Source organism: Neovison vison, chromosome 8 (genome assembly GCF_020171115.1).
Source record: "Neovison vison isolate M4711 chromosome 8, ASM_NN_V1, whole genome shotgun sequence".
NCBI lineage: Eukaryota > Metazoa > Chordata > Mammalia > Carnivora > Mustelidae > Neogale > Neogale vison.
In genome coordinates this window covers 71,069,742-71,087,295 of record NC_058098.1, presented here as the reverse complement: position 1 = coordinate 71,087,295, position 17,554 = coordinate 71,069,742, and positions in this window count along the sequence as shown.

The following is a 17,554-nucleotide window of genomic DNA, read 5'->3' as shown; positions in this document are numbered from 1 at the left end:
CTCTGAAGCCAGAGTCCCCAGGGCCTGGAGAAAGAGTCAGAAAGCTCAGGCTGTGTCAGGCCCTCAGCTTGTGGAAAATGCTATACAGTCCTAGGCATTTGCCCAGGAGCTTCACACATCACCATATCATGTGTACGTACATGCACGCATGCACACACATGCACACACACACACACTCACACACACCAGCCTTACCAGGAGCTACTAGCCCCTTTCCCCAAGGAAAAATCCCAGTCTGGATCACGTTGAGAAGAAAGCTTTCCCATTTTTAACTCCCTGGAGATCTACTAGGGCCTGGAAAATTCCTCTCTGCCTTGGGGGAGTTTCACATACACTCTGCATGCATTTGAATCTGTGTTTTACATAGAAGCCGGCGTCCAAACCCAAGCCAAACCGTGGAAGATAGCTGCTAAATTTACGCAGGCTCCTCCACCCCTCAGACAGGCCTCCTAACAGATGCCCTCTTCCTGTATGCTTCGGGGTGAGGGGAGCTGAGTCCTCACAGCCAAAGGAGAAGCTTCTGGGGAACCAAGGCGGATGGAGGCCCACAAAGGTGGTGGCCCCAGGAGCTGTGGGCCAGGCGGGTTCCATCTTACTGTAACTTTTTACATTCTCAACAAACAAAAAGCACAATTCCACACGCACACTGTCTGGAAAGCATAGCCAGACAGACTGCTTCGGGTCCTTCTGAGTCCAGAAAAGATACTGGGGCTTCTGGTTGCAGGGCTGCGGCTGGAGGCTGCTGCAGTCTCTGTGGGCTGGGGTGGGGGTAGGGTTGCCAAAACCATTCCTGAGCCAGGGCACATTCCTCGGCGTGGACTCGGGGCCTGGACTTGTGCCCTGGACTTGTGCCCCCTTCCTAGGAGCAGCCCTGGCACCTTCAAGCGCCTTCTTAAGTGCTGAGAAGCGATGAGATTTCTGTACTCACAGGGCCTGAGACCCTCCTCTCCTTTCCTTCAGCCTCTTCCTCCTCTCCCCTCTCCCCAGGGAAGCTCCCCCTTGCTTTACAAGTCATTTTCTATGCTACTGTGTTCTCTCAGGAGGGGGGTTAGAGCATGTGGGGCAAGCCTGCAGGGTTTCTTAAACAATACATTTATTTTTCTGAGCAGTACTCCAAGAGAGGAGTTGAAGGGTGTTGAAATTAACGATGAATAAAATGCAGCCTGCCACCCCTTTAAGCTGTTTGCTGTCTGTCTGTCAGAGCCTCCTGTCTCCCCACATCCCTGATCACACCTCCTCTCAGGGGCCCCAGGAGACCTGAGCTCCTTGAATTGGGCCCCAGCAACAGCTCCCTGGGGAAGTTACTCAGCAAAACAACAGGGACATCCATCTGAGCTGGGAGGCACCAATGTACCTTGCAGGCAGCTTGGCTGAATTGGGGCTGGGCCAGTTTCTAATAGCTGGGCCCAGAGAGAAGATGAGCACAGAGGAAACTGGCTCTATGGTGGCAGCGGTTTCCAATCCTGGTCCTGCACTAGATTCTCCTGAGGCAACTTGAGAAAATACTGATGCCCAGTCCACCCCCCACCCGCCCCCCGCCAGCCAACCCCCTTCCGCAATGTCCAGCCCCTGTGGAGATTCTGATTTCAGTGGTCCTAGGAGGAGCTCAGGCAGACATTGGAATTTTGTGGGCGGTGCCCAGGTACTCCCAATGGGCAGCCAGTGTCTTGAACCCACACTCTAAACACAGAGCACTCTCGTCATGGTGTGGAAAGCAGGCTCACTTAGAAGTTAGGGAGTCTGACATCTAGTTCCGCATCTGGCAGTCACCTGCTGGCTCAGATCCTCAGTTTTCTCATCTCTGAAGTAGGATAATGATGTCATGGACACCCCATCTCTCCCCCCACCCCAGGAGTCTTATGAAAAGTAAATGAGAGGTTGAGAGCAGAAAAGTGTCAGATCTCCACAAATGCCAAGGGTCCCCCTGAGAGGAACCAGGCAGCCCCGAAGCTTCTGCAGTGCCAACTGGGGAAGAAGGTTCCATCCAAATGATTGCTTCTGCCGATGGGGCCATCATAATACTGCAAACTCCACAGCCCGTCCCCGGGTCACCCTTCTCCCTTGGGGTGCCCTCCCTCCAGCTGAGAAGTAGTTTATGGGTCCCTCAAGTATGGCCCTGGCCACCTCAATCCACAGAATCACCCTCTCGCCCCCAGCCCCAGAGGTTTCATAGGACTGTAGTGACAGGCAGCATCTTATTTTCTGTTTTCTTTTGTTTTAATGCTAGTCAAAGCCGTTAAATTGATTTCCTGATGAATCACACCCAGCAGTTTGAAAAACGCCAGCCTGTAGTGGAATGATAGCGTCCTCTTACCCTGCTTCCAGCTAAGGCCCATTTGCCAGCTGTGGCATCGGAGGGGCCCAACTTCTGGTGCCCCTCAACCCTCTTCTCTCTCTGGGCTCTGGGCCCCAGCTGTGTGATCAGCTCAGGCAGGGCAGTCACCTGCACAAAGGGCTCCTTACCTTCTTTTCAAATGGGAGGTCTATGAGTCCTTTGCCAGTTTTGATCCACTGCCAGCCACGCCAATGGGCAGACGACCCTCTCCCTTCTATGGTCAGTTCCCCTTCTGTTTTTCTGAAGGAGAAGATAAGAAAAAAGAACTTACATTTACCAAGCCAGGCCCTCAGACAAGAGTTTGCATATTGATCTCACTGTCTCTTACCTACCCTAGGAATTTGGTGCCTTCCCCCATTTTGTCCTGGGTCAGAGGGTAAGTAACCTGTCCAATTTAGGGCCAGCCACCCCCCTCTTGTTAGGGATGGTCCCGGAATTTTTTTTTTTTAAAAGATTTCATTTATTTATTTGAGAGAGAGAGAGCGAGCAAGCATATGAACACAAGCAGGGGGAAGGGGCAGAGGGAGAGGAAGAAGCAGACTCCCAGCTGAGCAGGGAGTCTGATGTGGAGCTTGATCCCAGGACCCCAGGATTGTGACCTGAGCCAAAGGCAGGCATGTAACTGACTGAGCTACCCAGGCATCCCGGGAGCTAGAGAGACATGGGTGAGAAAGACAGCATAGCCCTCACCATCCCTGAGCTCCAGGCTTATGAGACGGGGCACCACAATAGGCAGGACAGGTGCCTCAGATCCACGGGAAAGCCTGGACCATGGGGGGACTCAGGGGAGGCAGCCAAGGCCTCCTCAGGGACGGCCCTCAGAGGCAGGCTGTCCAAACTGAGCGTGCTGATGAGGGGCAGGAAAAGTCCCAGGCAGGAGCAGTGGCAAGTGAAAAGACCAGAGAGGGGAAGTATAGTGGAGTGCTCTACTGGCTGAAAGAACTGGAGTCTAGGCCGTCCCTCGACAGAAGAATGGATAAAGAAGATGTGGTATATAGATACGGGAATACTATTCAGCCATCAAAAACCTGAAATCTTGCCATTTGCAACAACGCGGATGGAACTAGAGGGTAGTAGGCTGAGCAAAATAAGTCAATCAGAGAGAGACAATTTTCATATCTCACTCGTATGTGGGATTTAAGAAACAAAACAGAGGATCATAGGGGAAGAGAAGGAAAATAAAACGAGATAGAATCAGAGAGGGAGACAAACCATAAGAGACTCTTACTCATAGGAAACAAACTGAGGGTTGCTGGAGGGGAGGGGGCTGAGGGGATGGGGTAACCGGGTGCTGGACATTAAGGAGGGAGGGCACGTGACATCATGAGCACTGGGTGTGATAGAAGACTGATGAGTCATAGACCTCTACCTCTGAGACCAGTAATACACTATATGTTAATTAGTTGAATTTAAATCTAAAAAATAAATAAGTAAAGAGGGCGCCTGGGTGGCTCAGTGGGTTAAGCCGCTGCCTTCGGCTCAGGTCATGATCTCGGGATCCTGGGATCAAGTCCCGCATCGGGCTCTCTGCTCAGCAGGGAGCCTGCTTCCCTTCCTCTCTCTCTGCCTGCCTCTCTGCCTACTTGTGATCTCTCTCTGTCAAATAAATAAATAAAATCTTTAAAAAAAATAAAAAAGAGGGGCGCCTGGGCGGCTCAGTGGATTAAGCCACTACCTTCGGCTCGGGTCATGATCTCGGTGTCCTGGGATCGAGCCCCGCATCGGGCTCTTTGCTTGGCGGGAGCCTGCTTCTCTCTCTCTCTCTCTGCCTGACTCTCCGCCTGCTTGTGATCTCTCTCTCTGTCAAATAAATAAATAAAATCTTTAAAAAAAAATAAAATAAAAAAGAAAGAAAGAAAGAAAGAAAGAAAGGAAGGAAACTGAAGTCTGGCAAAGCAAATTATATCCATGGCCTCTTGCTGCTCCATTTGGAGGGAAATGTTCACAGAAGGGATGTTGATGGAATCACTAAAGGAAAGGCATAACCGGAGGCCATGAGTGCTGCCTTCTACCCTGTGACTGCTGCTCTCGCTAGCAGCCAGCAGGCCTCTCTCCCTCCCTGGGATCCTTCTCTGTGTCAGCCCTGGGAGGGCCAGGCCTTTGGGCTCTGTCATTCTGGGGCTCAGGAGGAGAGAGGGTAAGGAAGAAATGAAAGAGTCCACGGGGCTGCCTTCAAGAACCATGCTCCACAAACACCTGCCAAGTGCCTAACCCAACATGGACCATTTGTCCCCCATCTTTCTCCCTGGACTGCACTGAGCAGGACTGGCCATCTGGACACAGGATGGAAGGAAGTGTGTCTGCGGTGGGCTGGCCAGCTTCCTGCTGAAAGCTGCAGCTTCTGCACACATTCCCAAGCCTGTGGGAACCTCTGTGAGCTCCAGGCCTTTGTCTTTCTGGGTCCCTGCTTCCTCCAGGACCTGTCAAGGACCATGCTGGATTCTGTCTGGTGCAACACCCACCAGCCACACCCAGCTATTTACATCCAAATGAATTTAAGTTACCAATTAATTACCAATTCAGCTCTTTGGTTGCAGAAACCACGTTTTAAGTGTTGAACACTCACATGTGGCTAACAGCTACCATATTGGACAGCACAGATAAAACCTATGTCTGTCGCTACAGCAACGCCCATTCCATAAGCTCTGGGGTCAGAAAGCTCCAACTCCAGGGCAGCCACAGGGCTGGGGGGTGACAGTGGGTATTCATCAAAACACCCAATGAACATGGGAGTTTATAGACCTCTTCTACCCAACCCCCAACCTCTCTGTTCCTCCCCCATCAGATCGTTCCAGATCAGGTTCTTACAGTCCTTCTCCTCTTTTTTTTTTTTTTTAAGATTTTATTTTATTTATTTGAGAGAGAGAGACAGTGAGAGAGAGCATGAGCGAGGAGAAGGTCAGAGGGAGAAGCAGACTCCCCATGGAGCTGGGAGCCCGATGTGGGACTCGATCCCGGGACTCCAGGATCACGCCCTGAGCCGGAGGCAGTCGTTTAACCAACTGCGCCACCCAGGCGTCCCAGTCCTTCTCCTCTTAATCAGGTCCCAGTTCTGCTGGCTTTCACTGAGGAGGCACAAACCACAGTAGTCGGTCATACCCACAGCTGGGGTAATACGGCCTGCAGAGGAGTGATTAGGGGTTGTTGATAAGGCCCATCAAAGTACCTGGTGGAGCCTTTGCCTTCATCAGTCTAGGACACTCTCCTATTCCCTTTGTCTGGGAACAATATCCCTGTCCTGTCCTATTGAAAAACTACCCCATCTCCCTGTGGTCTAGCAAACCTGTCAATCCCAGGATGCCTCCTGTGTTAGTTAGGAATGCATTCAGCTGCAAGTAACAGAAAATCCAATAGAGAGGAGCTTAAAGAAGCAGAAGAAGGGGATTTGATTCAAATAACCAGAGTCTGGTGGCAGATGCTGCCATAAGACAGGAAGGCCAGCCCTTCCTCTCTACCCACTTGCCATGTTTAGCGTGTTGTCTCTGGTTCTCATGCTGGTCACCTCGGTGGCGAGGTGGGAGACCTCCCAGTCTTCCATCTGTGTTACCAGCAGCAGGCAGTAGGAAGGGAGCCTTCCTGGGAAGTGGCTTTTCCAGGCCTCCCTGTGCCATTCTGCTGACATCTCATTGACCAGAACAGTGTCACACAGTCACCATCCCCTGCAATAGTTCCTCTACAGGAGGATGTAGGGAGTGAGACCGCCTCTGTACAGGACCTGGCACCCTCCCTCTAGGCCAGATCATCCATGGTTCCACATCCTCCGACATGGTTACTGGTCTAAGGGAGGGCACATGGCCAGGCCAGGGGAGCACCTCCTTGGCATTCCAAGGATCAGGGTGATTGAGTGTCCCTTTCCCTTTATAGGTTACGAGCTAAGCCCAGTGCACCAATCAGGGCCAAGTTAATACAATAGAATCCAGTTCAGCTGGTTTAAGCAGATGCAATTTATGATTGGGGACGAACTCTGACCTGGCCACCAAGGTCACTGACACTGACAGCCCGGCTGAATTTGCGGGGCACTGGTGGCATAGCCCCCGGGGAGAGACCCCTGGACCATAATCCTGAGATGGGCATCTCCAGCACCCAGTAGGCCCCTTCCAGTCCCCCATGCTTAGACAACTGACAGATCAGTCAGCATCACTACAAGACTTGGCTTTCCTGCTCTGGGACACAGAATTTGCAGTCTTTCGATTTTAAAAGATGTCACCCATTTCTCCTCCTTAAACCTCATCTGAACAGCCTTCCCAGACCCTGTCCCGGATGGTTTCCTGCTTGGCTGTACCGTGTTGTCACTCTTTTTCTGGTCTAATGGCCTGTACTTTGTATTTAACCCGGGCTATCAAATGGCCTGTGTGTCACCAGGAAAGCCGAAAAGACTCTGGGGGATGCTCTCAGGACTGACTCTTGGGAAATACATACCAAGACAGCCAGGTCCCTGAGAGGGTTGCTATCTCTCCTACAACTGGGAAGCAGCCGTTTGTGTAAAGGCCACCCTGGTAAAGAAGTCACTCCAGAAAAATCAGACATACCCCCTTGTCAGCAGCCAACAGCAGGGGCACAGGCTCTCTCTTCCATCTGCTTTTCACATCTTGTGCAGGCACATCTAACATGCAGAATCGAAATCTCAGCCAGATCAGTAGCTGCAAGAGAGTCTGGGGAATGTAGTTTTCAGCCTCCTAGTCTCTGCGGTACAGGACAGCCCTCTAAAAAAGAGTGTGGAATGGATGCTGAGTGCCTGTCCACCACATCCTGCCTGCAAGGGCTTTGGGGCAGGGACTATCCTCCCTCCTGGGCCACAGGGAGCCTCAGCCTGCAAGAAGGGAGCAGGAAACCATGCAAAGGGAAGTGGAGGCAGGCCTGCCTTAGCCCAGTGGTGCCCTCTCAGCCTGGCGCCTGCATTTCTTCCCCCAAATCCTCAGCTTTCTTCCCACCAGTACGAGCCAGTAATTTCCCCCTTGGTCTATGAACTGAGTTAGGTCACCCTGCAACAGAAAAATGTGAACTAACATTGTCCTTACCCAGGATAACTCCTTTCCTGCTCTTGGAAGGCTGCAATGTCTTTTGTAGCAATAGCAACTTTCATGGGAAAATTCAGTCTTGGAATGCAGACATCCAGGGAGAGAGAGTGCAATGACATATTCTCACTAAAGTGTAAATGACTGTCAGTGGAGTCTCTTCCAAGACCAGATTCTGATGGAGCAGAAGGAGGCGAAAGCCTAGGCTCCCAGCATATGGAGATGGGAACCCTACTAATCAGTTAAAGGTCACAGAAAAGGTCATTCTAGAGCATCATTGATTCACCTTGCTGACTTCGGGCTTCAGAGGACTGAAGATGAATGTAAGCCCTAACACTCCTTCCTTTAAAAGACAAATTCCTGGAGCACCTGGGTGGCTCAGTTGGTTAAGCCCGGTCTAATGGGCTTTACTTTGTATTTAACCTGACTTTTGATTTTGGCTCAGATCATGATCTCAGGGCCGTGAAATGAGCCTTCTGTCAGGCTCCGCACTGGGCATGAAGCCTGCTTGAGATTCTCTGTCTCTCCTTTTCCCTCTGCCCCTTCCCCTCCTATCTCTCTCTCTCAAAAAAAAAAAAAAAAAAAAAAAAAAAAGACAAATTTCCAGCCATCTCCTGTTACATTTCTAACGAATACTGTCTCCAGTGTTGACTTAGTATTTAAGGAACAGGGTCTCTGTCAGTCCAGCTTCTGATACTATTAACCAAACACCCCAAGATTCACAAGAGTCTCTCAATCTGTCTCCTTCTTCCATGTTCCAACTTCCCTAGATTCTCTTCCGAACATCCAGAGCTTGGGGCAAGAGGGCAGGAGCGAGGTTTCTACCAGCTAGAGAGTCTCTCTGTTCTGGAAACTGAGAACATTTGCCCCTCCACAGCCCACTTATCCTCACCTCACCCTCCCCAGTAGGGGATTTCCCTTTCCACTGGTTAAAAATCAAAATAATAAAAGTGGGGGAAAATTATGATTATGGCTATCTTATTCATCCTAAACAAGTTATCGGGAATAATGCAAAATCCCTGGGGGTGGACTCAAGCTTTCTGGCCAGGAGATGTCTTAGGGCCCAGCCTTCTCCTGGATGTTGCAGCTCCTCACCCCCCTTCACTGAAGGTATCAAGCCCCTCGCGGCCTGCAGTCTTCCCGCAGTGAGCACCCCCGTCCTCTGTGGGGCCTGAGCGTGGACTCCAGGCTGGGCTCATGCCCCGCTGCTCCACCACCAATGCCACTGGGAAGCTTTGCTCCTGCTGCAGAAACTCCAGACAGATCTGCCACCAGAGCCCAGTGCCCCCTTCAGGGCAGTGGGAATGCAAGCCAAGCATTGCTGGCTTCCCTCCAGCTCACCCACTGCACACTAGGGAGACCAGGGAGACTGGGGACACAAGGAAGGAGCTGCCGCTCCCCGCTCCCCACTCCAGAGCCTGTGCTAGCCACCCTTCGCCAGGGTTTAGCCTGCCCTCCTGTGTTACAGATGAGGAGCCTGGGGAGGGAAGGGAAGTGATCTGCTGTCCTGGTTGTATATGGGAAAAGCCTAGAACAGAAGCAGATCTGCCTCTGAGGTGAGATTTCCAGGCATCTCCTCCCTCTTTCACTTAAAGAAAAATAACTAACACTCCCTACCAGCTCCTGGTGCTGAATGCCCGTGAAACCACCTCCTATAGAGCCTTTGAAATAAACATGGGACTCAGGTCCTGGCACGTTTTGTTGAGGTCCTCAAGACTACCCTTAGGTTCGATGAAGAACTCATAGAACTCAGAAAAGCTATGTTACCCACAGTTGTGGCTGATCACAGAGGAAGGGTAGAGATTGAGATCAGCAAAGGAGAAAAGCACAGACTGCCGACTCCCGGAGAAACCAGCTGCAAGCACCCAGTTTTCCTCTCCTGGTAGGATCCTGGGGTTGTGCCAGGAAGAGGCTAGTGGCCAGAGTGGCAAAAACAGTGGAAGCCACAGACACCCTCCCAGCAGAACCAACCCAGCCCCCAGGCCCCAAACCCTCTTTCCTGCAACAGGGACCTGAGGGGCTGACATGTTCTCTTTGGTGTCCATTACAATGGTCCTGCTCAGGCTATCTGTGGTGGCCTTTATGGCCCTGTGGAAGCCTCGCTATACCTTGTCCCTTCTCCTCCCTGATGCCACGCAGTGAGATGGCAGCGGGAGGGGGCGGGGAGGAGGGGAGGACGACACACTTCTCTCCCGAAGCCACAGCTGACAACCCCTCACTTTGTCACTTTCACACACATCTTGTTTTCCACTTTCTGGGGAGTTAGGATTTCTCTCCCAACCAGCGTTACAGTTTCTAAGAGTGTCTCCAAAAGGGGCCTGGCTGTTTTTTCTTCTTCTAGTTCTCTTGCTCAAAGAGCCAGGGATAACGAGGGTCAAGTGTACTCATAGGGCACCACACAGACAGCTTCCCAAAAGTGCCTCTCCCCACAGAGTTAAAAGGTCCAGCACGAGTGCCTTCAGCCTCTGCCACCTCATGGGGACTTCCTCCTCTACCTCATCGACTCCCTGGTGGAGGAGAGGGGGCAACCTCTTCATCTATCTTGGGGTTGTGTCCCAGGAACCCACTCCAAAGGACACAAGGACTCCTGAGGTCTCTGTACAGAGGTGCGCCAATACAGCCTGGGCCTGCCAGAGTGGTCAGGCAGGGAAATGAGTCCCCCACAGAGATGCAAATAAAACGGGGTTATAATCACTCCAAAAGACAATATATGTGAAAAAATAATGTCTACCATTGAAGGCCATATGACTAGAAATGAGAATTAGTATTCTCTGACAAACTTTATTCTCCTTCGGATGACTTGAAGTGTAAATAACTAGGAAGAATGAGTAGGCTGCACTGGTACCTCAAGGGGATAGGGAGAGGGGTTTGTGGGGAGTTCACAAAAGCTGGGTAGCTTTACAGTTTGTCAGAAACTCAGAAGCACCCCCCCCCCAAAGAGGACAGAGCAATTGTGGCAGCTTGTCGTCAGGGTGGGCCTGCTAACAGAAGCCCTTCCCCCCACCCCACGAGACAGCATCTATGAGGGACAGGCCCACCAGGGCTAGTTGGCATAGACTCTGGAACCAGGATGCTCCCGCACAACAGACGGCCATCATGCGGGCAAGTTAACATAAAGGATTTGATCTCCAGAACCAAATCCATAGTCTGGGCTCCCAAACCCTGCTGCCCGGTGACTCCCAGCCTTGTCTCCTTGGATGGTGACATCAGCTTGAGGCCAGGCCCAACAAACGTTGTTCCAGGCAGCCCCCAGCTGGCAGTACTCGGCTTCCGCTCTCCCCTCCTCTGAGGGCTGCCATTCAGGTAACTCTCGCTCTTAGCCTTTACCCTCTTCAGTAGGCACTGAGAAGGGTACAGTTGTTTGCGGGGGGGAAGGCAGGGCTGGGTGACATGGGAGGGGAGAAGGCCACCCCCGGTGGCACACAGCACCTTTTTTTCCCCCCCAAAGATTTTATTTATTTATTTGACAGAGATCACAAGTAGGCAGAGAGGCAGGCAGAGAGAAAGAGGGGGAAGCAGGCTTCCTGCTGAGCAGAGAGCCCGATGTGGGGCTCGATCCTAGGACCCCGGGATCCTGACCCGAGCCGAAGACAGAGGCTTTAACCCACTGAGCCATCCAGGCGCCCCCACTTTTTTTTTTTTTTTTTTAAGATTTGTATTTATTGATTTGAGAGGGAGAGTGGGTGTGCGTGAACGGGAGGGACAGGGAGAGAGAATCTGAAGCTGACCCCATGACAGAGCCCAAAGTAGGACTGGAACCCACGACCACAATATACTGACCTGAAGTGAAACCAAGAATTGACACTTAGCTGACTGAGCCCCCAGGCTCCCCCTCCCCAGCACACAGCATTTAGGACAGGTATGCTGAGGGCATGGCCACACCTCTCCTGACTCCTCTGGAACTAACGAGGGCAGCCAGTCTTCCTGGGCTGATACTTCCTCGGGGAGGCCGGATCCTCCCTCACTCCCACAGCACACCCTCATTCATGCCCAAACCGGCTCCACCAATCTGCATCCACAGATTTTTGGGGTCAGTGGGTAAATCACTGGGTTTACGACTGGGTAAACCACATCGTAAAAGCCAACTCTCGGTGCCCACCTGGTGCTGGGTTGACTTTTAGAGTGTGTGGGTTTTCTATTCAGACCAGTCGAGACGAGGGTCCTATTAAGCGAATTCCCTAGTCCTTGGGGTATTAAACACCTTGAAATGAGAAAACAAACCCACCTGACTGCATTGGTGTTGTGATTACCGAAATGGTTATAAAGTGCCAAACATAGTGCATAGCAAGGACATTCAATGAATATCAGCTCCCCTTCTCACCTCCCCTCCTGAATCAGCAAGTTCTACTCTTCTCTTCTCGTGCTAACCTGCCTATCAGGGGCCATCCATCCAACCAGCTGTCCATCCATCATGTGCTTATATTACATCTTTCATTGAGCACCTTCCATGCATACAAACCACTACAAATTGTCCACAGAAGTATATATAGGGACATACCATCTAGAAGCAAAAATTAAACACTAAGACCAGACACAAATAACTTGGCAGAAAGTAAAGAGTGTCGTAAAGGAGGTACAGAGAAAGTGCTGGGAGATGGAACATTCCCAGTCCTCTCTTCAAGCTCCAATAGAAAGCAATTGCCAGGATTACATACGATTTAATAAAACATTTCTTTCTCTAATGGAGAACACCAGGATAGTGGTTTTTCCCTTCCTTTTATAGAAGGAAGAAGCCTCGAATTCTAATTATCCTAACCTGAGCAATGGCTTTGTCTCGCTTTTCATTTTACTCTTTTCAGCTCTTAGTTGGTCCACTGAGGACAATGTACACAGCCCAGATTCCTTCCAAGACTTTAGTTATTAGACTCTCCATGAGGGATTGTGAAACCAGCAAAATGAGCTAAATGAGAAGATGATGGATATGTTGAAGACAGCTGCCTGGGGCCAGACTGTCCCTGGACAGCGGCACTCAGGTGAGCTGGTGAAAGGAGGCTCAGTGCCTCAGCACGAACCTCCACCTCTTACACACCTCTACTCAGCACGTGGGTCTGGCCCATACTTCAGTCAACCAAAGGAGGAATTAGAGAGACAGTATCTTGCTATAAAAGTGTCTGATAAACAGCATGGAGATGCATCTCTCAACATGAAGGAGGAAAATCTGACAAATTTTGTTGCCACCTTGAGAAAGGACTCACCAACATGAGAAAGGAAACACTGAAATCTCTGCAGACCACGCAGACCACGACTCACCCCCACAGGAGGAATTTAACTGCAAGATTCCTACGAAGATGTCGTGGAGCTAATGCGGCCCCCGATCCTGCCCCCACCATCCCAGTGAGTTTGGGCAAATTCCTCCAGTCCTCTGAGTCTCCGTGTCCTGGTCAGTGCATGGGGAGTACTCTCTCGGTGAGCACTTCATGGGGGTAGGGATGAGGGGGAGCAGGAGGCATGCGGGGCAGCCGTCTCCATTATTCAACTCAGTGACCTCAGGCAAGTGACTTCCCTTTTCCCAGCCTCCATTTTGGTGTCCCTACAGGTGGCAGGTCTGTGTGTGGAGTAAATGAGATTATGTGTGCAGAACGTATGGTGCAGACTGGGTGCTCCAAGGCTTTCGTTCCCTTCTCCTAGACTTCTGCTGTCCATGTTCAGCTCCCCTTGGCCCAGGACAGGGTCTCCCTGAGGCCCCAAGCTACTCCTTGACTAATGAAGTCATAGTAGTTCTTGGCCTCTAGAAAGAGATTTTCCAAAACGCTTCCTCATTTCACTCTAGCTACAAATTCATGCTCCCATTCAGTGTTCCTTTACAAGACTTTAGAATCATTTTTCCAGCGCTGGCCTTCGTGAGTTCAGGGATTTTAGCTCTTTGTGCCTCAACACAAAGATATCTTTTTCTTCCAAGAGGCCACCGCTGCTCATACAGGGTCTTTGTGGGAATGAGAAGGAGGTGGCCCTTGGAGCAGACAAAGCCTGGCCCAGAGCACACAGAGGACACAGTGGAGCAGGCTGGCATACAGCCAACTCGGCGACCAGCTGGCGGCCCTCATGAAAGGCTCAGAGCACAGCCCTCCTCCTGTCCTCTCCATTTCCCCCTCTTTTCACCCCTTCTCCTCCCCCCGCCCCACCCACCCAGCGCAGCAGCTGACTCTTTCAGAAGGCTTTGAAGTCGCAGACACGGCTCACCCTTCCCCTGCTGTATCTCTTCTAATGTTCCCCTCCTGCAAGGCAGTACGTGGACATGCTGTTCTCAGCCCTTTACCCCTTCTTCACTCCTTTGGGTCACGATGCTTCCCATTTCCTCTAGGGAAACTGTCCTCCCCAGCGCAGGGGCAGGGGTGAAGCTGGACAGCAGGCGGCAGCCCCAGCAGAGCAGAGCGCAGGAAGTAGCTGGGCCGGGGTGCAATGGGAAGACCCAGTTGCTTGTGGTTAGGAGGACTGGCCTCAGCATTCGAAGCAGTGAGAGTGCTTGGTCCTTCAGCTGCCTGGGCTAGTAGGGAGCATCTGGGGCTGGAAAGGCAGAGATCTGCAACCTCTAGGAAAGGAACCAGAGGCGGTAGGGGCTACATGTGGACGGGAAGCAACTCAGCTTCAGGCCAAGGAGGTTGGGACTTGTTTTCCTTGGCCTTTGGGCTGCTAGGGCCCAGGCGAGATATACAAGAGAATGTCTTAAAGCTAATCAGAAGCTAAGCCCCTAGAGCTCCCAGGGGGCGGTGTCGGAGCCGGTCTCTGAGCTACCACTTGGGACCTCTCTGGCTCTGGACGTCTCACAATCCCTCACAGGAGTCACTAAGGGACTAGCTCCAGGGGGCCATGTGTTGCCTCTGTAAGGCTCACCAGTGCTTCCAGCCCCAAGGGTGGAACTGCTCACTAGCCGGAGACTCAGGGCTGGCTGCCTTCGAAACCACAAGGCCAGCCAAGGACAAACAGGAGACCACTTTAAGTAAGAAGGAACCAAGAGACAGGCATGGATTAATTTCAAGCAGTCTGAAGGATAATATCATTCAGCGAGCCACAAATACCTGAAAAGTCAGAAGAAAGCAGAAATGGCTTCAGAAAAACAAAAACAAAACCAAGAAACCCCTATGAGGTGACCCCGGGCCTCTGTCAGCGAGATTCTGGGAAGGCAGGAATTTGGCCAATGACCTTGTAATTGTCTGGGTAAGTCCCGAACTGGCCATTCGTCCCCTGGAATGTGTTCTCCGGTGAGGTGTCCTTGAAGCACGATTCCTTCCCTGAGGGGAGGACGGTATTTACAGCGCTGCCCTTTAGAAATATGACACAACTCCTAGAAAAAAGAAACTGTTCTTTCTTCCAGCTCATTTATTTTCTGGCTCCTCAGTTCTCAACACTAAGGGGGGGAAAAAAAACTGGTGGGAAGTGGGGGAGAGAAAAGGATCCTCTTAATAAGTATTACAGTCTTCGGAAGTCTATAAACAAGGTACAAGAACAATAATTACCATTTAGACCTGGTGCTCAAAAAATCACTTCAGGTCCATTATTTCCAGCTAAGCTAATCAATCCCAAGAGGAGGGGAGGAGAGGAACAATTTCCGAATACATAAGAATTTATTATCCATTTCTGTTTTCTTAATGATGCTGTGTGATGAGGCTTTGCCTTGAAATCAGTGTCCGACTGAGCTCTGTGGTCTGAAGAGGTGCCTGAGTGTCGGGAGGTCCACCCACCATCCAGACAGCTCTGCCACCAACCAGCCATGAGACTCAAGGCCCGTCTCCACAGCTCTGCATTTTGGCTTCAACACTCTCCCAGTCTATTCTGTGGAAGGTCATTTTGTTCTAGCCATGCCCACATCCAAGGGCTTCACACCCTTCATGACAGCCCAGAGGGAGAGGTATACATGGGGCACCCTGGAGTGCTCAAAGGGGCCGATAAATGGGTTCCCCCCGGAGCTTACACTCTCCACACCGGTATGCCCTGAGAACCTATACCATGCCTACTATACTCAGGACTGTGAGCAAAACTGACAAGATCCTGAATTTGGAGCTTAGTTGGATTCAGTGGAAACAGGATTACAGAACAGACTAGAATCTGAAGAAGTTATTACACAGGAAGGAGAACAGAAACCAAAGGACACTTTGAGAGGAAATAAATATTAAAGAAAAGGGGGGGCAGTTTCGAAGATGGTGCAAGAAGAGGAAATAGCATTATCCCAAAGCATTTACCAATCACCAAATTAAAAATCCCCTGCCATTCCTAAACACACTTTTCAAAACGAGTTTTACCAAGTGCCCCAGTGAGGAAGGGCAAACAGCCAAAGACTGTTCCCCACCTCCCTCGGCACAGGCACGTGACTTGATTCTGGCCAAGAAGATGCAAGTGGAAGCAATGTGTACCACTTCTCCATTTCCTTAAAGTTAGCAAGAACATCCTCCTAAGCACCTCCTTCCTGCTGTTTGAAGTGTGGTGCATTGGCTGGAGCCCGGTGGTCATATTGCGCCATGAGGGCCTTGAGAAGAGATGTCACACACAGTACAGAAACAAGCTCAAAGAATCCAGGGTCCCTGATGTTCATGGAACCACAGTACAGTACTGAGATTTTCTACCTCCAGATTTCTTTTACATGAAAGAAAAAGAGGGTTTTCAGAAACTGTATTATGAGATTCATAATGAAAATGGCAGTCCCCCCTCTCAGTGCTGTCCTGCTCACTGTCCAGAGGGGGCTGCTTTCAGCTCTTAGAATCCTCTGGCATTTGTCTCCATGCTTTTTGTAACATGCTCATACTGCTATTTCTTTATTTTGCAATTAGAGACATTACCTTAGCAGAAAGAATGTCAGATTTCCTCTCTTACACCCTTCCTTATCCCAAATATATGTATTTTTAAAAATTATTTTTCTTAAATTACTTGTTGGTGTTTAAATTATTATGATTAACTTAATAAAATAAAACAGAGTAGAAATTAGTGAAATGGAAATGGACATATGATAGGAAAAATCAAGGAAACCAAAAGCTGATTCTTCCAAAAGTTAAATAAAATTGACATAATGAGCACTGAGTAATGCATAGAATTGCTGAATCACTCTATTGTACACCTGAAACTAACAGGACACTGTTTGTTAGAGAGACTGGAAGTTAAAAACTCAATAAATTAATATGACTAAAGGAGCAAGATTCATAGTTGAAACAGTTAGTATATATTTTTTAAATGAAATTTTGATATTCCCAGCGTTAATAATCGCACCTACCTTTCTTCCCAATCACTTTTTCTTTGTAACTATTATTCATTGAACCCCAAACTCCTCCGCTACACGCAGACCCAGGAGGCTAGCTTTCCAGGGATTCCTGTCCTCCACCTGGTTGCTGTCTAAATTTGCTGAATTTGAAGTTTACTTAAGTCAGAGCGAATTCCGAAGGTCACAGCCTGCTCTATGTCCTCACCCTCACTCTCCCCAAAACCTGGGCTTAAACTCATGGATTGGAAGTGCTGCTTTGATCCAACCACCTAGCCTTTCCTTGGTCAGGTAACCAGAGGTCCTTCCCCATTCTACATCCTTGGGATTCACTGGGTCTTTTTTTCTCCATGTCCCTTTCTAGGGAAGGAACCACCAAAAAAGTTTCAGGGAAACGCATTATCAATGAGTATTTCTACACCTCGACATACTCGGGTGCTAAGACCACAGCTGATAATAGAAAATAAAGCAGCCAAGTGTGCTGTTCCTGATGACAGAATTACCAGCTGGATCAGAAGCCTGATACTTGCAGAGGGAGCAAGGAGGACGGGACCCCATGGGGGTAGCAACTGGGGTACCGGCGTAGACTACAACAGAGGCTTGAGCCCCTTTTCGGCAAGTGTACAACATCCATTTCATATAATCAGGAACTATTAGACCCCAACGAACAAACACTGGTGGCCCTTGGACAAAATTAGAAGCAAAGACATATTCTCTTGGTCAGCAGCATTTCTAAACTTTTGAATGCCTTTAGGTTGGCATTAGCCTTCACCCCACTACCCTCTGTACCCTGTACCTGCCTGGCCCTGGGCGTGTGGCATTGGAGAACTCTAATAATCCAGTCCCTTTAAATTACAGAAGATGGGGGGAGAGCTATCCGAGGAGGGCCAGCTTCAAGTCACGCTGCTAAGCGGCGAAGCAAGGACGAAGCAACTGCAACAGCCATCCGGATATGCCACTTGGCCGCTCTCACTCAGCCGCGTGTCCTGGCCTGTGCAGGCTGAGTCATCAGTTTACTCA